Here is a 23818-nt window from a genome sequence, read left to right as displayed (position 1 = left end):
AGTGGGTTGTAATCCATTATTATCATATTTTTAAAGCTAAGTTTTCCCTGATTTGGCCAGTGGGAACCCCAATATCCTTTTGAAATGTCCACATATTCATTTAGCATTTCCTTATTTTCCAGCACAAGAAGATGTTCCAGGCCCATCTTACACTTTAAATGTCCCCCACCCTGGAACCAGCCATTGGCCATTTCTCCAAGGACCCTGGCTTCTTTTAGTACAGGATGGTATTTAGAAACCAATATCTGGGTGCTTGTTGTACTCATTGTTCCTAGGGTTCCATTGCCTCTGTATGGCTCCACAAAGCCCCTCACATCCCCACATTTTCAGCTGCCATGCTATCTCTACCATGTGGCAAGGAACAGGAAGGAGATGGAGTTGCAATAAAACCCTTCACCCCCAGAGTTTATCCTCACTCAAGAGCCAGCATAACTCTGATAAAATATAAGTCTAATCACATTCTTCCTCTGTGAAAAACCCTCCATGACTCTCCATTTCACTCAGAGTAAAACCAAAGCTCTGACAATGGCCTAGAAGGTCCAACATGATCTGAGATTTGTTACCTATCATTTTCCTTCTCACTCACTCTGCTTCAACTACAGTGTGCTTACTGTTCCTCAAATATGCCTAACTTGTTCCCGCTTTTAGGGTCTTTGTACTTGCTCTCCTCTTTACCTAGAATACTTCTCCCCATATAGCTACACAGTTAACTGCCTTACCTCCTTCAAATCTTTGCTCAAATGCTACCTCAAGGAGGCCTACCCTAACTATCCTTTAAAAAAGCCAACCTGGGGCGCCTGGGTGGCTCAGTAGTTAAGTGTCTGCCTTCTGCTCAGGTCATGATCGCAGGGTCCTGGGATCGAGCCCCACATAGGGCTCCCTGTTCAGCGGGAAGCCTGCTTCTACCCTCTCCCACTCCCCCTGCTTGTGTTCCTGCTCTCACGATCTCTCTCTGTCAAATAAATAAATAAAATTAAAAAAAAAAAAAAGCCAAGCCTTTCTAGTGAAAGCTAATAAATAAGCAATCGTGAATTGTCTATTACATTAGCATTCTTTAGATTGGCAAACTTATTGATACATTTTATAATTTCTAGAAACATGCTTCTTTACAGTACATTCTTTCAATAAAAAACAAAATGTGAGGGTGCCTGGGTGGCTCAGTCAGTTAAGCATCTGCCTTCAGCTCAGGTCATGATCCCAAGATGCTAGGATTAAGCCTTGCATGGGGTTCTCTGCTCAGCAGGGAGCCTGCTTCTCTCTCTCCCTCTGCCTGTTGCTCTGCCTGTTTGTGTTCTCTTTTTCTCTCTCAAATAAATAAATAAAATCTTAAAAAAAAAAAAAAAAAGAACCACATAGTTGTGGTCCCTTTCTGGGTTTTCTATTCTATTCCACTGATATATGTACATGTCTAATTTTGTGCCAGTACCAAACTGTTTTGATTACTACTACTTTGTAATATAACTTGAAGTCCGGAATTGTGATACCTCAAGCTTTGCTTTAAGAAAAACTTAATTTTGTCACAAGTTAAGGAGCAGAATCAGAAAGAGGTTCTTGAGAAACAGGCAAAAATCTCAGAGTCATTGAGATTCTCAAGATAATTTATCCTATACTTCCTAATTCTATTTCTTTTATTGGGTCAGGCCAGAATGCCTGTTAATGAAGCACTTCCCTAAGGCTAAATGATTTTACATCTCCCCCCATAAAGAAAAAAACCCAGAATAAATTGGTTTTATATAAAAAAATGTTCATCATGGCACTATTTATTATAGTAAAATAGTAAAAGCAACCAAATGTCTACCATGCCGAAATGGTTAAGTAAACTGTGGTATATGCTTTTGTTGATAATTGGATTTGTACTTGTGGTCCTCCAACCAAAATCTATGTCAGATACATCCAGATTAAACTATAATGACAGATAACATTTTTTGAGTACTTATTATGTGTCAAGCAATGTTTAAATAATTTATATGTATTATCTCTTTTAACCAACACAAGAACCCCATGAGACAGATACTATTTTTTATTTAGATTCAATTAGCCAACATATAGTACATCATTAGTTTCAGATGTAGTGTTCAATAATTCATCAGTTGTGTATAACACCCAGTGCTCATCACATCATGTGCCCTTCTTAATGCCCATCACCCAATTACCCCATTCCCCCACCCACCCCTCTCCAGCAACCCTCAGTTTGTCTCCTATAGTTAAGAGTCTCTCATGGTTTTTCAAGACAGATACCATTTTTAACACTATTTTACAAATGAGGAATTTGAGGCTCAGGAAGGCTAAGAGTCAGGGAGTAGACTAATGAGGGAAATGGCCTTTCCATCATACTAGAAAGGTAGAGACAGAAATACCTGACCTCTCACTCTGATCTCTCCCCTTTAGCAGCCTGAGTCCAATCAGGAGAAAAACACAGTACAGTGATTTGAACAGGAATGTTTAATATAAATAGTTATTAACTATATTCGGAGATTGGAGTAAAAGGCAATTGGCTACTAAGAAGTAAAAAGAATTCTAAAGACTATAGGAGTAAGGAGCATTCCCTACCCCTCAGGGCTGAGATACAGTGCCCAAGGAAGGACACAAATCTTCACCAACCAGGGTTGAAATCCAGACCTCAGGGGAGAGGGCACAGTCAAGGCTCCATGAATAGCAGAGAAATTGCCATGGTGCCATGTTAACCAAACTTACTGGAAATCTACTCTCTGGAACTTGCTGGAAATACATTCTCTAAGGTGTTGGGAGGCTGTTCACACTGTCTCACTGAAGGCATTCCACTATAAAACCACCAAGATGAGGTAAAAGGGTAAGTGCCTGGCCACTGGTTGCTGCTAGCTACCATGCATGGCAGGATCCAGGTGCTTGAGAAGCCACAGGCACTGCAAGAGCCTGTTTAGGGAACAGGCCAGAGTAGGAAGCAATTTTTTTTCTCTTGCAATGTCTCTCAAGCACTCCCTACTGACAAAGCTTAACATGGTACCATCTGGTAAAGAAAAATTATTTAAAGGGCCTATATCCATTTTCTCAGAATAGTCAACAAAGAGTGAATTTGTAAATTGCAAGGCAATAAATTGATAACTGACATAGCCTCCAAGACAAGAACACCACTTATTCTTGTTGAGTGTGGTTCCAGGAAAGTTCAATGTTGTAATAACTATCTTCAACAAAAGTGCATGGTTTGTTGGTGTAAATTCTTCCAAGGACACAAAAGGGTGGTGAAAGGATTGTGAAACCTTCCAGATCCAGAGACCTACTATGGAGAGTGTTGGCTGATACTATGTGCCACATTTGGATCAGTATAGAGCAAGAGAAGCTATGCTGAGATATACTACATCCACTCCCATCTTCTGAAGACATCTTGCTATGCATAAGATTTTATATTCCTGCTTTACTAATTTGGGAACATAAGCAAAGCTGACTCTATGTGTATGCTGTAGTATCTTCCACCAAGCTGTGTCTTACCTGAAATGTTACAGCACTCCATGGAATGTTATGCAACCATTAAACATGTTATTAAAAAGAGTTTGTGGTAAAATGGAAAAATGCTGATGTTATAATTGAAGTGAAAAAAGTAGGGTGCAATACAGTAATATATGAAGTAAGCAAAAATGCATAAGAAATAGGAAGGAAGAGAAAAAAATACCACCAAACTCAGTCATTGTCTCTACGCAGAATCAGAGTAATTTTTTCCTTTTCCTATTATTTTTCTGTATTTTACAAATGTTGCTATAGGGAGCATGTACTAGTTGTAACTTTGGGGCAAAACAACTTATCTAACTAAAACTACAACAAATATATATGTGTGTGTGTCTGAAGTCTTAAACTGAGCCAAGGTTTGGGATCCAGAATTTGACAAATAGAGTGTTTCTCTATAGTTTACCCCAGGTAAATAACTGGGACCCTTATCAGTTTGGCTACCAGGTTATATAGATTGTCTACCCTGAGTGAGCTAGAAAAGGACAATGTATTTACAAAACAAAATGAATTCCATTTCCCGAACCATAAGAGTTACTGGGACCTATACATATATCTGAGTAGGATATGAGAAAAAAGCAAATATAAAGAATTAACCAGCCAAAGATTGAAATTCAGCCATGTCTAAGAGAAACCAGCAGAATTTGAAATGTCAGCAACTTTCTTATTTAAGAACTAGACAGGCTGATAAGAGCAGGGGAGGAAGGATCCTGAGCTTACCTCCTCCCACAGACACATCAAGACAACAACTACATATAACGCAACTCTCTCTGAAAATTACCTGAAGACTTGGCATAACAAATCTTCCATAGCTAGACATAAAGAAGAAGCCACACTGAGACCATAGGAGGGGCAGAGGCATGGTAGGGAACTAAATATCTGGTGTCGCAGCACACAAGAGGGAGTGATACCACAGGCATGGAGTCCTCCCTGAGAAGCAAGGGAATTAAGCCCTCTGTTGGGCCCCCCAGCCTTGGGAACCTGCACTGGGAAGATGAGCCCCTCAAAACGTTTGGCTTTGAAAATCAGCAGGGCTTAATTACAGCAGGGCTTATTTAGAGCCAGAGGGCTATAGGAAACCAAAACTCCACTCTTAAAGGGCCAGCACCCTGTATCATTCAGTCGAATACCCAACAGAAGAGCAGCAGTTTGAAGTGTTTGAGTTATATCTGAAAGAAATTTACTGACTAATTTTAGGGTATGTGCCAGAGGGGCAGGGATCTGTAGGAGCCTTTTCTAGGAACAGAAGTGTTGGGTGCCATTTTTCTTACCTTCCTTCAGCCTAGCTGGCCAGACTTTGTGGGAGGCAGTTCTGACACACTCTATCTACCTTGCGAGCATAGCTTACCCCACTCTAGCATTTCCTGTGGATCTGCCCCAGCAGACACCCCTCCAAAGCTGCTCCCAATCTACCACACCTGGCGGGCCGACTCAGTTGGCACCAGCATTCCCCCAAAGTGATTACTGCTCTGCCACACCCAGTGGGCAGGTCAGCCAGCAACAACCCCTCTCCAAAGCAATTTCTGTCCCACGGTGGGGGGGGGGGGGCAACACTGCCCACCAGCACAACAGCAACAGTTACGCTGGGCCTCTTGGCCAATGGCACCAGGGGCTAATCCCACTCACCAACACACCTGCAGTGGCTACAGCTGGGCCTCTCAGCCAGCCACACCAAGGGCCAGCCCTGTCCACCAGTGTCCTGCAGTGGCTACAGCTGAACCTCTCAGCCAGCCACATCAGGGCCTAGCCCTGCCCACCAGTGTCCTGCAGTGGCTACAGCTGAACCTCTCAGCCAGCCACATCAGGGCCTAGCCCTGCCCACCAGTGTCCTGCAGTGGCTACAGCTGAACCTCTCAGCCAGCCACATCAGGGCCTAGCCCTGCCCACCAGTGTCCTGCAGTGGCTACAGCTGAACCTCTCAGCCAGCCACATCAGGGCCTAGCCCTGTCCACCAGTGTCCTGCAGCGGCTACAGCTGAACCTCTCAGCCAGCCACATCAGGGCCTAGCCCTGCCCACCAGTGCACCTGTAATAGTCACAGTCTGTCATTGCAGACAGCTTCACTAAGGGCCAGTACTGCCCACCACTGTACCCACAGCAGTTATAGCCAAGTCACAACAGGAGGACACACAGCCCACACAGGGGATACCACTACAGTACTTGGTTCTGGTGACCGGGAGGGACGGTACTACTGGGCCCCACAGGACACCTTTTAAATAAGACTACAATTTTCTTCTGCCTTTGGCTCAAGTCATAATCCCAGGGTCCTGGAATTGAGTCCCACATCGGGCTCCCTGCTCATCGAGGAGTCTGCTTCTCCCTCTGCCTCTCCTTCCCCCCACCCCCCATGCCTGCACTCTCCCCCCACCCCGCCAACCCCACCTCTCTCTCAAAAAAATAAATAAAATCTTAAAAAAAAAAAAGACTACAACTTTCAAGTCCAGGAGACATAGCTGACCTACCTAACACATAGAAACAAACACAGAGAATCAGACAAAATGAGACAGAGGAATGCCCTCCGAATGAAAGAAAAGACAAAACCCTGGAAAAATAACTAAATGAAACAGAAATAAACAGTCTTCCTGATAAAGAGTTCAAACAAATGGTCATAAAGATGCTCACTGGATTTGAAAGAAGAGTGGATGTACTTAATAAGAACTTCACCAAAGAGATAGAAAAAAAGAACCAATCAAAGTTAAAGAATACACGGGGGAGGAACAAGATGGCAGAGGAGTAGGAGACCTAAATTTTGTCTGGGTTCAGGAATTCAGCTAGTTATCAAACTATTCAGAACACCTACAAACTCAACAGGAGATCAACTCTCTGAACAGAAAAGCAACCACTTTCTGGAAGGTAGGACATGCAGAGAAGTGAATCCGAGGCGATATATGGGAAGACAGACCACAGGGGGTTGGGAGCCTCCCTCAGCTGGCTACCAGCAAGTGATAGAACAGCGGAGCACAAAATCGGAACTTTTAGAAGTCTGCTCCGCTGAGGGACATCGCTCCAGTGGCTAAGCGGGGGATGGAACCCTTGCTGGGACAGTGTGGTCTCAGGACCCTCAGGGTCACAGAAAAACCAGGGGTGTCTGAGTATGGCAGAGCTCTCAGGTATTGGAGCGGGGAAGCCGGTTGCAAAGACAGAGCCAAAGAGTGGGCTCTCAGTTCAGGGTTGCCATAAACTGTAATCTGTGGCACAGTCGGGCCGCTACTCTTCCAGCAGGGACCCAACAAGCAGAAGATCCATGGAGACTCCCATTCCTCCACCCCAGGAGGAGCGGTGCAGGAGCCCACTGCAGGAATCTGCTGGGTTTGGAGACTCCAAATGGGGTCGTGTGCTAGAGATAGAAACGCTCGGTCACAGGCCGGGTGAGCACGGTGTGCGGCCAGACACCAGGGAGACAGGAGTGATTGACTGCTTTTCTCTGAGGGCTCACTGAGGAGTGGGGACCCTGAGTTCTCGGCTCCTCCAGGACCAGAGATTGAGAGCCTGGCATTTTCATTCTCATCCTCCAAAGCTGTACGGAAAGCTTGCAGGGAACAAAAGCTCCCGAGAGCAAACCCGAGAAGATTACTTAGCCTGGCCCCTGGCAAGAGTGGTGCAATTCCGCCTCAGGCAAAGACATTTGAGAATCATTGCAGCAGGCCCAAACCCCAGAAGATCAGCAAGAACATCCAGCCAAGACCAAGTTTACCGATCAATGAGAACAGCAAAACCCCAGAGCTAGGGGAATATAGCACATAGAATTCATGGCTTTTTTCCCATGATTCTTTAACCTTTCAAAGGTAATTTTTTTTTTTAATTTTCTTTTTCTATTTTTTTAGTTGAATTTTTCTTCTTCCCCTTTTCAACCAACATCTTACCAATTCCTTTTTTAAAATCTTTTTTAATTTTCATTTTTACAGACATATTTTATCCCTTCATTGTATTTAACCTTATTTTTTATATATATACATAAGTTTTTCTTTCTTTAAAATTTTGGGACATGGGGCATCTCGGTGGTTCAGTCATTAAGCGTCTGCCTTCGGCTCAGGTCATGATCCCAGGGTCCTGGGATCAAGCCCCGCATCGGGCTCCCTGCTCGGCGGGAAGCCTGCTTCTCCCTCTCCCACTCCCCCTGTTTGTGTTCCCTCTCTTGCTGTGTCTCTGTCTGTCAAATAAATAAATAAAATCTTTAAAAAAATAAAATAAAATTTTGGGACACACTTTCTTCTAACAGACCAAAATACACCCCAAATCTAGTGTATGATGTTGTCCTAGTCTACCACCTGATCACATTCTCTCCTTTTTTTAAAAAATTTTTGTTCTTTCTTTTTTCAACCAACTTCTTATCAATTCCTTTTTTAAAATCTTTTAAATTTTCATCATTACAATCATATTACATCCTTCATTGTATTTACCCTTATTTGTGTGTGTGTGTGTGTGTGTGTGTGTATAAGTTTTTCATTCTTTAAAATTTGGGGAGGCAATTTCTTCTATCAGACCAAAATACACCCAAAATCTAGTGTGTGGCTCTGTTCTATTCACCAGCTTGATCATATTCTTTGTTTTTTTATTTCCTCTTCTTTTCTCCCCGGTTTCAGGTCTCTTCTGATTTGGGTCATTGTTACTCTGTTAAGATTTTATTCTCTCATTCATTTATTCTGCTCTGGACAAAATGACAAGATGGAAAAACTTACCTCAAAAAAAGAACAAGAGGCAGTACCAACTGCCAGGGACCTAATCAATACAGACATTAGTAAGATGTTGGAACTAGAGTTCAGAATGACGATTTTAAAGATACTAGCTGGGCTTGAAAAAAGCATGGAAGATATTAGAGGAACACTTTCTGGAGAAATAAAAGAACTAAAATCTAACCAAGTCGAAATCAAAAAGGCTATTAATGAGGTATAATCAAAAATGGAGGCTCTAACTGCTAGGATAAATGAGGCAGAAGAGAGAATTAGTGATATAGAAGGCCAAATGAGGGAGAATAAAGAAGCTGAGAAAAAGAGAGATAAACAACTACTAGATCACGAGGGCAGAATTCAAGAGATAAGCGATACCATAAGATGAAACAACATTAGAATAATTGGGATCCCAGAAGAAGAAGAAAGAGAGAGAGGGGCAGAAGGTATATTGGAGCAAATTACAGCAGAGAACGTCCCTAATTTGGGGAAGGAAACAGGCATCAAAATCCAGGAGGCACAGAGAACACCCCTCAAAATCAATAAAAATAGGTCAACACCCTGACATCTAATAGTAAAACACACAAGTCTCAGAGACAAAGAGAAAATCCTGAAAGCAGCTCGGGACAAGAGATCTGTAACCTACAACAGTAGAAACATTAGATGGGCACAGACCTATTCACAGAGACCTGGCAGGCCAGAAAGGACAGGCATGATATTTTCAGAACACTAAATGAGAAAAATATGCAGCCAAGAATATTATATCCAGCTAGGCTGTCATTGAAAATAGAAGGAGAGATAAAAGCTTCCAGGACAAACAAAAACTAAAGGAATTTGCAAACACGAAACCAGCCCTACAGGAAATATTGAAAGGGGTCCTCTAAGCAAAGAGAGAGCCTAAAAGTAACAGACCAGAAAGGAACACAGACAATATACAGTAACAGGCACCTTATAGGCAATACAATGGCACTAAATGCATATCTTTCAATAGTTACCCTGAATGTAAATGGGCTAAATGCCCCAATCAAAAGACACAGGGTATCAGATTGGATAAAAATACAAGACCCATCGATATGCTGCCTGCAAGAGACTCATTTTAGACCCAAAGACACCTCCAGATTGAAAGTGAGGGGGTGGAAAACCATTTACCATGCTAATGGACATCAAAAGAAAGCTGGGTGGCAATCCTTATATCAGACAAATTAGATTTTAAACCAAAGACTATAATAAGAGATGAGGAAGGACACTACATCATACTTAAAGGGTCTATCCAACAAGAAGATCTAACATCTGTAAATATTTATGCCCCTAACATGGGAGCAGCCAATTATATATGCCAATTAATAACAAAAGCAAAGAAACACATTGACAATAATATAACAATAGTAGGGGAATTTAACACACCCCTCACTCAAATGGACAGATCATCTAAGCAAAAGATCAACGAGGAAATAAAGGCTTTAAATAACACACTGGACCAGATGGACTTCACAGATATATTTAGAACATTCCATCCCAAAGCAACAGAGTACACATTCTTCTCTAGTGCCCATGGAACATTCTCCAGAATAGATCACATCCTGGGTCACAAATCAGGTCTCAACTAGTACCAAAAGATTGGGATCATTCCCTGCATATTTTCAGACCACAATGCTTTGAAACTAGAACTCAATCACAAGAGGAAAGTTGGAAAGAACTTAAATACATGGAGGCTAAAGAGCATCCTACTAAAGAATGAATGGGTCAACCAGGAAATTAAAGAAGAATTAAAAAAATAATCAGTAAGGAAATTGAAGCAGTCATCAAAAATCTCCCAACAAACAAGAGCTCAGGGCCAGATGGCTTCCCAGGGGAATTCTACCAAACATTTCAAGAAGAATTAATACCTATTCTTCTGAAACTGTTCCAAAAAATAGAAATGGAAGGAAAACTTCCAAACTCATTTTATGAAGCCAGCATTACCTTGATCCCAAAACCAGACAAAGACCCCATCAAAAAGGAGAACTACAGACCAATATCCCTGATGAACATGGATGCAAAAATTCTCACCAAAATACTAGCCAATAGGATCCAACGGTACATTAAAAGGATTATTCACCACGACCAAGTGGGATTTATCCCTGGGCTGCAAGCTTGGTTCAATCTCTGCAAATCAATCAATGTGATACAATACTTTAATAAAAGAAAGAACAAGAACCATATGATCCTCTCAATAGATGCAGAAAAAGCATTTACAAAGTACAGCATCCTTTCTTGATTAAAATTCTTCACAGTGTAGGGATAGAGGGTACATACCTCAATATCATAAAAGCCATCTATGAAAAACCCACAGTGAATATCATTCTCAATGGGGAAAAACTGAGAGCTTTTCCCCTAAGGTCAGGAACACGGCAGGGATGTCCACTATCACCACTGCTATTCAACGTAGTACTAGAAGTCCTAGCCTCAGCAATCAGAAAACAAAAAGAAATAAAAGGCATCCAAATCGGCAAAGAAGAAGTCAAACTCTCACTCTCTGCAGATGATATGATACTTTATGTGGAAAACCCAAAAGACTCCACCCCAAAACTGCTAGAACTCATACAGGAATTCAGTAAAGTGGCAGGATATAAAATCAATGCACAGAAATCAGTGGCATTTCTATACACCAACAACAAGACAGAAGAAAGAGAAATTAAGGAGTCTATCCCATTTACAATTGCACCCAAAACCATAAGATACCTAGGAATAAATCTAACCAAAGAGGCAAAGAATCTGTATTCAGAAAACTATAGAATACTCATGAAAGAAATTGAGGAAGACACAAAGAAATGGAAAGACGTTCCATGCTCATGGATTGGAAGAACAAATATTGTGAAAATATCTATGCTATCTAGAGTAACCTACACATTTAATGCAATCCCTATCAAAATACCATCAACTTTTTTCAAAGAAATGAAACAAATAATCCTAAAATTCGTATGGAACCAGAAAAGACCCCGAATAGCCAGGGGAATGTTGAAAAAGAAAAGCAAAGCTGGTGGCATCACAATTCCAAACTTCAAGCTCTATTACAAAGCTGTAATCATCCAGACAGTGTGGTACTGGCACAAAAACAGACACATAGATCAATGGAACAGAATAGAGAGCCCAGAAATGGACCCTCAACTCTATGGTTAACTAATCTTCGACAGAGCAGGAAAGAATGTCCAATGGAAAAAAGACAGTCTCTTCAACAAATGGTGTTGGGAAAACTGGACAGCCACATGCAGAAGATGAAATTGGACCATTTCCTTACACCACACACAAAAATAGACTCAAAATTGGTGAATGACCTAAATGTGAGACAGGGGTCCATCAAAATCCTTGAGGACAACACAGCCATCAACCTCTTCGACCTTGACCAAGCAACTTCTTCCTAGAAACATCGCCAAAGGCAAGGGAAGCAAGGGCAAAAATGAACTATTGGGACTTCATCAAGATAAAAAGCTTTTGCACAGCAAAGAAAACAGTCAACAAAACCAAAAGACAACCGACAGAATGGGAGAAGATATTTGCAAGTGACATATCAGATAAAGGGCTAGTATCCAAAATCTATAAAGAACTTATCAAACTCAACACCCAAAGAACAAATAATCCAGTCAAGAAATGGGCAGAAGATATGAACAGACATTTCTGCAAAGAAGACATCCAAATGGCCAACAGATATATGAAAAAGTGCTCAACATCACTCGGCATCAGGGAAATCCAAATCAAAACCTCAATGAGATACCACCTCAACCCAGTCAGAATGGCTAAAATTAACAAGTCAGGAAACCACAGATGTTGGCAATGATGCAGAGAAAGGGGAACCCTCCTGCACTGTTAGTGGGAATGCAAGGTGGTGCAGCCACTCTGGAAAACAGTATGGAGGTTCCTCAAAAAGTTGAAAATAGAGTTACCCTATGACCCAGCAATTGCACTACTAGGTATTTACCCCAAAGATACAAATGTAGTGATCCGAAGGGGTACGTGCACCCCAGTGTTTATAGCAGCAATGTCCACAATAGCCAAACTATGGAAAGAGCCTAGATGTCCATCGACAGATGAATGGATAAAGAAGATGTGGTCTATATATACACAATGGAATATTATGCAGCCATCAAAAAATGAAATCTTGCCATTTGCAATGATGTGGATGGAACTAGAGGTACTTTGCTAAGCGAAATAAGTCAATCAGAGAAAGATAAGTATCATATGATCTCACTGATATGAGGATTTTGAGAAACAAGACAGAGGATCATAGGGGAAAGGAGGGAAAAATGAAACAAGACGAAACCAGAGAGGGAGACAAACCATAAGAGACTCTTAATCTCAGGAATCAAACTGAGGGTTGCTGGAGTGGAGGGGCGGTGGGAGGGATGGGGTGGCTGGGTGATGGACATTGGGGAGGGTACATACCATGGTGAGTGTTAGAGGGATTCAACTACATGATTAGAGCTGATGGATCAGTGATCTGGAAGACAGGGTAGTGGAAATCACCCAAGCTGAAAGCAAAAAGATAAAAGAATTAAAAAAAAATAAGGATACATAAAGGAACCTCTGGGACAACATCAAGTATAGTAACATCCTCATTATAAAGGTCCCAGAAGGAAAAGCAAGAAAGGGGTAGAAAACTTATCTGACAAAAGAATAGCTGAAAACTTCCTTAACCTGGGTAAGGAAACAGACATCCAGGTCCAGGAAGCACAGAGAATCCCAAAAAAGATGAATCCAGCAGGTCCACACCAAGACACATGATGATCAACTGGCAAAAATTAAAGATAAAAAGGGAATCTTAAAAACAGCAAGAGAAAATTAAATAGTCTGTACAAGGGAAACCCCATAAGGCTATAAGCTAATTTTTTTTAGCAAAAACTTTGCAGGCCAGAAGGGAGTGGTGTGATATATTCAAAATACTTAAAAGAAAAAAACCTATAACCAAGAATACTCTACCTGGTAAGGTTATTATTCAGAATTGAAGGCAAATAGAAGTTTAAAAAGTTCATCACCCACTAAATTGGCCTCATAAGAAATGTTAAAAGGACTTCTTTAAGCAGAAGAGAAATGGCCATAACTGGAAGAGAATTACGAAAGTGGAAAATTTTCACTGGTAAAAGCAAACATATGGTAAAGGTAGAGATCAATCACTTATAAAGCTAGTATAAACATTAAATACAAAAGTAGTACAATCGATTATATCAACAAATATTAGTTAAGAATACACAAAATAAAAAGAGGTAAAATATGACATCACATATATAAAACATGGAGGAGAGGAGTTAAAAAGTAGTGCTTTTAGAATGTGTTCATATTTAACTGACTATCAACTTAATATAGAATGCTATATACATAGTATGTATATATGAACCTCATGGTAAACACAAAACAAAAACCTACAATAGATACACAAAAATAAAGAGAAAGGAATCCAAGCATAACACTAAAGAAAATCATCAAATCACAAGGGGAGAGAGCAAAAGAAGAAGAAAGGAATAGAGAGGAACTACAAAAAAAACCAAAAAACAAAAAAAACAAAAACCAACAAAAACCTCCAAAAAACCCAGTAACAATTAACAAAATGGCGATAAATACATACCTGTCAATAATTACTTTAAATGTAAATGGACTAAATGCTCTAATCAAAAGACACAGGGTGACCAAATGGATTAAAAAACAAGACCTGTCTATATGCAACTACAAGAAACTCACTTCAGACTTTAAGACACATACATACTGAAAGTGAAGGGATGGAAAAAGATATCCCCTGCAAATGGAAGCAACATAACCAAAAAAAGCAAAACAAAACAAAAAACAAACAAGTAGGGTAGCAATACTTGTATCAGACAAAACAGACTCTAAAACAAAACTTTAACAAAAACAAGGGAGGGCATTACATAATGATAAAGAGATCAACCCAACAAAAGGATATAACAATTGCAAATATGCATCTAGCATAGGTACACTTAAATATATAAAGCAAATATTAACAGACACGAAGGGAAAATTGACAATAATATAATAATAGTAGGGGATTTTAACACCGCACTTACATCAAAGGAGACATCATCCAGACAGAAAGTCAACAAAGAAATAGTAGCTTTGAATGATACATTGGACCAGATGGACTAAACAGATATATATAGAACATGCCACCCAAAAACAGCAGAATACACATTCTTTTCAAGTGCACATGGAACATTCTCCAGGATAGATGACATGTTAGGCCACAAAATAAGTTTCAATAAATATCAGTAGACTGAAATCATATCAAGCATCTTTTCCAACCATGATGGTATGAAACTAGAAATACATTTAAATCAGAGAGGGAGACAAACCATAAGAGATTCTTAATCATAGGAAGCAAACTGAAGGTGACTGGAGGGGTGGGGTGGGGGGATGGGTGATGGACATTAAGGAGGGCACGTGATGTAATGAGCACTGGGTATTATATAAAACTGATGAATCACTGAACTTTACCTCTGAAACTAATAATACACTATATGTTAATTAATTGAATTTAAATGTAAAAAAAAAAAGCATGGACAGAGGTACGTTAAGCAAATGCAAATAAAAAGAAATCAAGGACTATACTACCTTTATCACCCAGAAGGCAAAAGACATTAAAGCAGACACAAACAGTCACTTCATCATGATGGAAATACAATCTGGTCCACTGTGAAGTTGGAGCTGTCACAAACTTATTGTGGGCCAAATCATGGAGCACTGAAATCTCAGGTCAACCCATGTGATACGGACATTTTTATAGGTCAAAGTGCTTTCATACTGGCAATTTCAACCCAATCAGGAAAGCAAAATATGTTTGTAATCATTCCACCATGTAAATATATTTTTATATATTAAATATATATTTGATATATTAAAAAACCAAAAAACCCAACAAACAAAAAAATCCATTTCAAGAAAAAACTGGAACACATACAGATATGTGAAGGCTAAACAACATGCTACTAAAAAACCAATGGGTCAATGAAGAAATCAAAGAGGAAATTAAAAAAAAAATACCTGGGGACAAATGAAAATGGAAACACAATGGCTCAAAATCTTTGGGATGCAGCAAAAACAATTCTAAAAGGGAAGTTTATAGTGATACAGGCCTGCTTCAAGAAATGAGAAAAATCTCAAATAAACAATCTAACCTTATACTTAAGCATACTAGGAAAAAGGAGAACAAAGCCCAAGATTAGTGGAAGGAAGGAAATAATAAAGTGCAGAGTGGGAATAAATGAAAGAGAGACAAGAAAGGGAAGGGGAGGGGAGGGAAGGGGAGGGGAGGGAAGGGAAGGGAAGGGAAAGAAGGAAGGAAAGAGAGAGAAAGAAGAGAAGAGAAAGAAAAGAAAGAAAGAAAGGAGGGAAGGAAAGGAAGGAAGGACGGAAAGGAAAGGAAAGAGACAAGACCAATGAAACTAAGAATTGGTTCCTTGAAAAAATAAAACTGATAAGCCTTTAACTAGACTCATCAAGAAAAAAAAAGAGAGGACTCAAATAAAATCAGAAATGAAAGAGTAGAAGTAACAATCAATACCACAGAAATACAAAGGATTATTAGAGACTACTATGAAAAGTTATATGCCAACAACTTGAATGATCTATAAGAAATGAATAAATTCCTAGAAACATATAATCTTTCAAGATTGAATGAGGGAGAAATAGAAAACCTGTACACACTGATTACTAATAACAAAATTGAATCCATAATCAAAAAACTCCCAACAAACACGAGTTCAGTTACCCTGATACCAAAAACACACAAAGGCACTACAAAAAAAGAAAATTACAAATATCCCTGATGAACATAAATGCAAAAATCCTCAACAAAATATAAGCAAACCAAATTCAACAGTACCTTAAAAGGATCATTCACAGGATGATTCACAGGACTGAGCCTGGGTGGCTCAGTCAGTTAAGAGTCTGCCTTTGGCTCAGGTCATGATCTCAGGGTCCTGGGATCAAGCCCCACATCAGGCTCCCTGCTCAGTGGGGAGCCTGCTTCTCCTGCTCCCTCTACTGTTCCCCCTGCCTGTACTCTCTGGCTCTCTCTCTCTCTCTCTCTCATTCAAATAAATAAATAAAATCTTTTAAATCAATCAATCAATCACCACTATCAAGTGGGATTTATTCCAAGGATGCCAGGGTGGTTCAAAATCCACAATCAATCAACATAATACACCACATTAACAAAATGAAAAATAAAAATCCTATGACCTCAATAGATGCAGAAAAGGCATTTGACAAAATTCAACATCCATTCATGATAAACACTTTCAGCAAAGTGGGGTTGGGGGGGAACATATCGCAACATAATGGAGGCTATGATATGACAAACCCACAGCTAACATGATACTCAATGGTGAAAAGCTGAAAGCTTTTTCTTTAAGATCAGAACAAGACAAGGATGTCCACTCTCACCAATTTTATTAAACAAACTATTGGAAGTCCCAGCTGAAGCAATCAGACAAGAAAAAGAAATAAAAGTCATTGAAATTGTTAGGAAAGAAGTAAAACTGTCACTATTTACAGATGACATGATATTATATATAGAAAACCCTAAAGACTCCACCAAAACACTATTAGAATAAATGAATTCAGTAAAGTTGCAGAATGCAAAATAATATACAGAAGTCTGTTGAGTTTCTATACACTAGTTATAAACTAGAAGAAAGAGAAATTAAGAAAATAAATCCATTTACAATTGCACCAAAAAGAATAAAATACCTAGGAATAATTTAACCATGAAGATGAAAGACCTATACTCTGAAAAGTATAAGACATTGATGAAAGAAATTAAAGATGACACAAACAAATGGAAAGATATACCATGCTCATGGATTAATATTGTCAAAATGTTCATACTACCCAAAGCAATTTACAGATTCAATGCAATCCCTATCAAAATACCAATATTTTTCACAGAACTAGAACAAATAATCCTAAGATTTGTATGGAACCACAAAAGACCTCAAATAGCCAAAGCAATTTTCAGAGAGAAAAACAAAACTGAAGGTATCACAATTCCAGATTTCAAGCTATACTACAAAACTATAGCTATCAAAACTGTTGGTACTGGCACAAAAACAGCACACAGATTAATCGGACAAAATGAGAGTCCAGAAGTAAACCGACACTGATATGATCAGTTGATCTATGACAAAGGAGGCAAAAATATACAATGGGGAAAAGAGAGTCTCTTCAATAAAATGTGGGAAAACTGGACAGCAATATGTAATAGAATGAAACTGGACCACTTTCTTACACCATACACAAAAATAAACTCAAAATGGATTAGAGACCTAAATGTAAGAGCTGAAACCATAAAAATCCTAATAGAAAAAAACATAGGCAGTAATCTCCAGGACATTGACCTTAGCAATATTTTTCTGAATATGTCTCCTCAGGCAAAGGAAACAAAAGCAAAAATAAACTATCGGGACCACATCCAACTAAAAAGCTTTTGCACAGCAAAGGAAATCAACAAAATGAAAAGGCAACCTACTGAACTGGAGAACATTATCTGCAAATGATATATACAATAAGGGGTTAATATCGAAATATGTAAAGAACTTAACACCAAAACCAAAACAAAACAAAACCCACAAACCAACCAATTAAATATGGACAGAGGACCAGAATAAACACTTTTCCAAAGATACACAAATGGCTAACAGACAGACATATAAAATGTTTAACATCACTAATCATCAGGAAAATGCAAATCAAACCCACAATGAGATACCTTCTCAGAGTAGTCAGAATAGTGAGTACTAAGAAGACAAGAAATAATAAGTGTTGATGAGAATTTGGAGAAAAGGAAACCCTCATGCACTGTTGGGAGGAATGTAAATTGGTCCAGCCACTGTGGAAAACAATATGGAGTTTCCTCAAAAAATTAAAAATAGAAATACCAAACGAGTAATTCCACTTCTGGGTATTTACCTGAAGAAAACAAAAATACTAATTCAAAAAGATATATGCACTGCTATGTTTATTGCAGCATTATTTACAATAGCCAAGATATGGTAGCAATTTAAGTGTCCATTGACAGATAAGGAAGATGTAATATATATACATATACATACAATGGAATATTACTTAGCCATAAAGAAGAAATCTTTGCCATTCACAACAACATGGATGAACTTAGAGGATATTATGCTAAATGAAAAAGGTCAGAGAAAAACAAATACAGTATCATTTCACTTTTACATGGAATCTAAAAAATAAAACAAATGAACAAATAGAAAACAGAAACAGACTCATAAATACAGAGAATAAATTTGTGTTTGGTGGGGATGGGCAAATAGGTGAAGGAGATTAAGAGGTACAAACTTCTAACATAAATAATTCACAAGGATGAAAAGTACAGCATAGGGAATACAGTCAATAATACTGTAATAACTTTGTATGGTGATAGATGATAAATACACTTACTATGGTGAGCATTTCATAATGTATATACTTTCTGAATAACTATGTTGTATACCTGAAACTAAAATATTTTATGTCAAATATACTGCAATTAAAAATTTTTTTAAATGTTTTAAAAGACCCAGACAAGCTATCTCCTTATATTCTAACAGCAATTTAGAGGAATGCTGTAAACACTGAACTCTCAGTTGTAGGCCCTTGTTCCTGGGAAATTTTTATTTAAATGTTCCAATACAAAGCAGTTATTACCCCCAAACCATTGTTCCTACTAAATATTAAGATCTCTGCAATTCTAAACTCTAGGACACCCTCATAACTCCCCTGCAAAAAAACTTGGCAGCCACACCTCTCTTCAATCCCATAATAACTTGTAAGAAGAAAAAAATTGGTTAGAGGGAAGAAATTCAAATAGCAAATAGTAAGGATGATAAAATGACAGAAATGAGCACCGGACTGATTGCTCATTATATGCAGATATCCCTGCCCAGCCTGCCACTGGGAACAGACGATCTGAACGGACCATCCAAATGAAACCTGCTGGGAGGTAGTGGATGACTTCATGACATCTGAGGATCCCTTCCAGTCTGGGACTCCATTATTTGGCAGAGATCTATTATACAAGGAACACGTTAGAAAAAAGCACTCAGCCTATAACAGGATGAAAAGATGAAGAGAAGCTGAGGCTGTGAACAAAGAGTAATATTAACTAGAGTGATCCCAGATTGCCAAGAACTGTCCCAGTTTTAGCACTGGAAGTTCCACATTCCCAGAAACCCCACAATCTGTGCAAAGCAGGATGGCTAGTCACCCTACTACTTGGATCTGACAAAGATTAGCTTCTTTGGGTTTCCATGCAGACTAAAAGCTTTAATTAATTAAGCCTCATGAATCCCTTGACTGGGAGATAATGAATTACCTTCTTTCAACAAATGATACTTTCTGCCCTTTCTGCCCAGCTCTGTTTAAACATATTCTCACTGTCACCTACACAAGGGTTTGCCTCTGTGGGTCCTTCCAATTGCAGATCAGGAGCAGCTATGTGTGGATAAATCTTGGGTCCTGCTGGAAATGTTCTTTCCTTTACTAACTATAAAATGGCAAGGCTTCCAGAAGAGAAGTCCCCTCTTTGGTGGGTTCTCTCTTACATATAAGAAAGGTACTCCTGTAATCCTAATAAAATCAAGCTCACATTCTTCAGTTTTTGATTAGATCTCCCTTCAGAAAGCATAATTCAACAACCCAAATTATTTAATAATTAATAATTAATCCTACTTATTTACTTGCTTCTTTTTTGAAGGCAATAAAGGGTATCCAAATACATGATCTACACAAGACCTTCCTCTTTTCCCTGCTTCCTCTCATCTACTTCCTTCTGATAGTCTAATGTCTCTCTCTCTACTACCCTCTGTGATCCTCAGAAAACCTCCTCTATCCCCAGCCTCCCTTTTCCCCCCTCTAGTTCAGTGTATTAGCCTATCTCCTATAAAGACAGAGCTTTCTCATAAAGAGGTGGGAGGAGGGGAGAAATTGGGTTGGTAATTACAGAATTCCCTTTGGCAGGCTAGGAAAGATAGGAAGTTTGATAACATTCCCATATTAATTATTTTTGTTCCATAGCACTCCTAATGTTGGTAAGTGTCTGACACAGATATCCAGAGCATGTTGGTGCTGAAAATGACCATAAAATTCCTAAATCCAATCCCCTAATTTTAACAATGAGAAAACTAACAGAGACATTAAATAATTTGTTCAAGGTCCCCAAGTGTCCTTCCCATTGCTCTATGCTACATGCATTTAAATCCTGTGATTTGTGGTTAGCAAAAGGAATAATAATTGTCAATGCCCTCCAGCCAGAGGCCACCAGACACACACCTGTAGCTGAATAAATTGGGATTATTGCATGCTGCAGCAAAGAAAAACACACACTGTAAGGAACTGTGGGAGGTCGTATAAGAAAGCGCAAAAAGGACTTATTATAGAATTTGAGCTTTGTTAGATGATTTGGGGGAGGGTTTAAGAAAGTGAGTTTTGCTATGGATTGGATGTTACCAGGAAGTGGGAGCACTTCAATGATGGAATGTTTTAATAAATCTTATTTAGAAAGAGGGAAGACTGGAGCCAGGCTAAAGCTGTAATTGTTAAAGAATCAGCAGTCACTCATATCAGCTAGAATAAAGATGTTTGGTCATATTTGTGGATTGGATGATGTCCATATTTTGTCTGTGTTGAAACATGGTTACATAGTGGTCTTTTTTTTTTTTCCCCTTAATCCATGGTCACAGAGTGGCCTGGTCTGTTGATGTTTTGTGAAATTGTTTATGTTCAACTGTAGAACACCAAGAACTCTCTGTGTCAGACCAGCTCCCAGACATGGGGAAGTGCTTTTCTCTTTCTCATAATAATAAAACTACCATCTAATGAGCACTTTTAATATGCTAGGAAACTTTTAATATGCTTTTGGAATAGTAGCAATAGTTGGTTCTATTAGACCTGGGTTGGTATAATAGTACCAACCCAGGAGGTAGATACTATTATAATTCCAATTTTCATATGAAGAAATGAAGGATTGGGGCACCTGGGTGGCTCAGTCGGTTAAGCGTCTGCCTTCGGCTCAGGTCATGATCCCAGGGTCCAGGGATTGAGCCCCACGTCAGGCTCTCTGCTTCTCCCTCGCCTCTGTCTGCCACTCCCACTGCTTGTGCTCTCTCTCTGTCAAATAAATAAATAAAATCTTAAAAAAAAAATGAAATGAAGGATTAATGTGGTTGTTCATTTGCCGAGGGTCACACAGCTAGTAAAGCAGATCTGGGTCTCAAAACTAGGCAGTCTTTCTCCAGGGTCAGTACTCTGAATTGCTCTATAGTTACTGCCAAGTATAAACTGGAACACTGGAGGAGAAGGAGCAATTAATCTGTGGAGATGTGGGACATATTTGCTGTAAATACAAAGGGGAGAATAAAGTCAGGAATTACATGATTGGATCATGAGACACACAGGATGGAAGAAGAGAAAATGTGGGAAAAACCAGCTGTGACATTTTGACCATAAAACCTTCTCTGGGAATAGTCTAATAAAAGGAAAGCTGACTTATTGTTCCTTAACTGAAGAATGACTTTTATGATTTAGAATATTATTTTAAACTTTACTCTCTGTTTTCAGTATGAATTTAAATTGGCTGACAGGAGAAGGAAAATCAGCAGCAACTCCTCTGGCATAGTCAGTCAGAGCATCCCACTGTAGTCAGATGGTAAAGCAAAATTTTTCAGGGCTTTGTGGTGGAAGCTCCAGGCACCTGGCAGTACCAACGACTTAATCATAATGATTAGGGGAGAAATATGGTTATTAATAGCCTTACAAATGCATTCATTCTCCAGAATCACCTTATGGAGTGAAATGACAGAATGGAACTCAAATTACCAGACAAAGGCCCCCATTCCACTGTTCCCACACACCCCCCCCAGCTCCTCCTGACTTCAGTGGGTTTCTGGGCACAGAGAAAGAACAGGAGCGGGATATTGATCTATTTCTAGTATTCGAAAGGATTCTTCTCTCTGTAAATTTCAAGGCAGCCAAGATCCTAACATCACAGCAGCACTACATTCTGTCCTCACCTCAACAGATCCAAGTAATAGTACTGAAATACAATACGCACTACTTGTCCAAACTGAAGGAGAAAAAAAAGAGTTCTTTCAGGTGTGAGGTGGGAAGTGTTGGAGAGGTGGTTTGATAATAAGAAAGAGAAATGGCAATGGAAAAGTTTTCTCTTCAGCTATATTGTGTAATAAGTACAGACTGGTTATTACACATTCACTCTTTCAGGTATTATTCAACAAACTGCCTCTACGATGTGACTAGCGCTGTGCGAGCCTCTAACAATAAGAAGTCAGTTAAGACTTGGCCCCTGTCCTCAAAAATTCTACTTAGATTGTGTCTCCAGGTTTTTGTTTTTTGTTTTTGTTTTTTTTGCATCACACCTTGCATAGTGTTTCATAGATATTTCTGCCTGATGACAATTACTGTAAAGATATCGATGATGATGACAGTGAAAAGCATAGCTGTCCACAAGTTTAAGTGGCAAATAGGAAAAGAGCCTGTCCCAAAGAAACTTTTATCCAGGGGCGCCTGGGTGGCTCAGTTGGTTAAGCGTCTGAGAAAAGAAAGAAACTTTTAACCCTCTAAAAAGTGTTTATTGAACAACTATTTTGTGGTTAAGATGTTGCCCTGGGCTTTGTGAGATGTTCATAAAATCTTTCCACCCGTAGGAAGGCCTAGGGATCCTATAAGCTCACTCTGAAATGGGTAGAAATTCCCTGGACAGCCTTTGGTTTCTCCAGGCCTCAGAAATGACTGACGGATAGTTTAGGCTTGCTGCCTCAGTTTCCATCACATGTCTAAGGAGGACTGAAAATTGGCCCAGGAAAATAGCATAGGGGACAAATAACAACAAAGCTAAGTAAATTCTACCCATTCTCTGGGCAACCACACTAGGAAAAGCACTGTACTTTCCACATTTTCAAGGCCATGCATTCAAGACAAGTTTACTCCTATGACCACAGCAGGATAGCAGCATATGAAAGCCACATGAGTTCATGCCTGCAACTTATCTTCAGCAGCACAAGGCCTTAAGAAAGATGTATCTGTATAGGATGTCACCTAACTATGCCATTAATCGAAGCAACCAGTTTCATTTCTTTCTTTTTTTAAGATTTTATTTATTTATTTGAAAGAGAGAGCAAGGGAGGGGCACAGGGGGATGGAGAGGGACAAGAAGACTCCATGTCTAGAATGCAGAGCCCGACGCAGGGCTTGACCCCATGACCCTGAGATCATGACCCTAGTGGAAACCAAGAGTCAGTTGCTTAACTGACTGAGCCATTCAGGTGCCCCACTACCAGTTTCATTTCAAAGTGTGGGCACAACATTGTAGGGTTAAGTAACAAGAACATTGATCATTTCCCAGATAATTCCTAGGAGCAAATAGCAATCACTGGTTGTGGGACAGATTCTTTGCAGATATACATAGCCATCTCTTCCCCAATAAGAAGGACAATAGTCCTGCTCACCTCGCTGCTCCTGTCCTCCCGAGCACCACCCCCCCACCACCACCACTCCCCATCCTCTGTCACATCCTTGCAAAGACATCTGCTTTTTTGGATTACAGAGAGTCCACCTCATGATAATTTCCCAGCATCATTAGCTAAGCCCTAGATTCTACATCTGTTCCACTTTTTT

General features: G+C 39.5%; 1 long non-coding RNA gene across 1 annotated transcript in view; it reads right to left on the bottom strand.

Annotated features, from left to right (window-relative positions):
• Positions 1-18116: 18116 nt before the first annotated feature.
• Positions 18117-23818, bottom strand: part of LOC144381375 (uncharacterized) — a 29171-nt gene continuing 23469 nt past the window's right edge. The window contains exons 2-3 of the long non-coding RNA XR_013446456.1: positions 21162-21295; positions 18117-19196 (exon numbers count right to left, since the gene is read on the bottom strand). This is a non-coding gene — a long non-coding RNA (uncharacterized LOC144381375). The remainder of the gene's footprint in view (positions 19197-21161; positions 21296-23818) is intronic.

Source organism: Halichoerus grypus, chromosome 3 (genome assembly GCF_964656455.1).
Source record: "Halichoerus grypus chromosome 3, mHalGry1.hap1.1, whole genome shotgun sequence".
Lineage (NCBI taxonomy): Eukaryota > Metazoa > Chordata > Mammalia > Carnivora > Phocidae > Halichoerus > Halichoerus grypus.
This window is presented reverse-complemented; position numbering and strand designations above follow the sequence as displayed.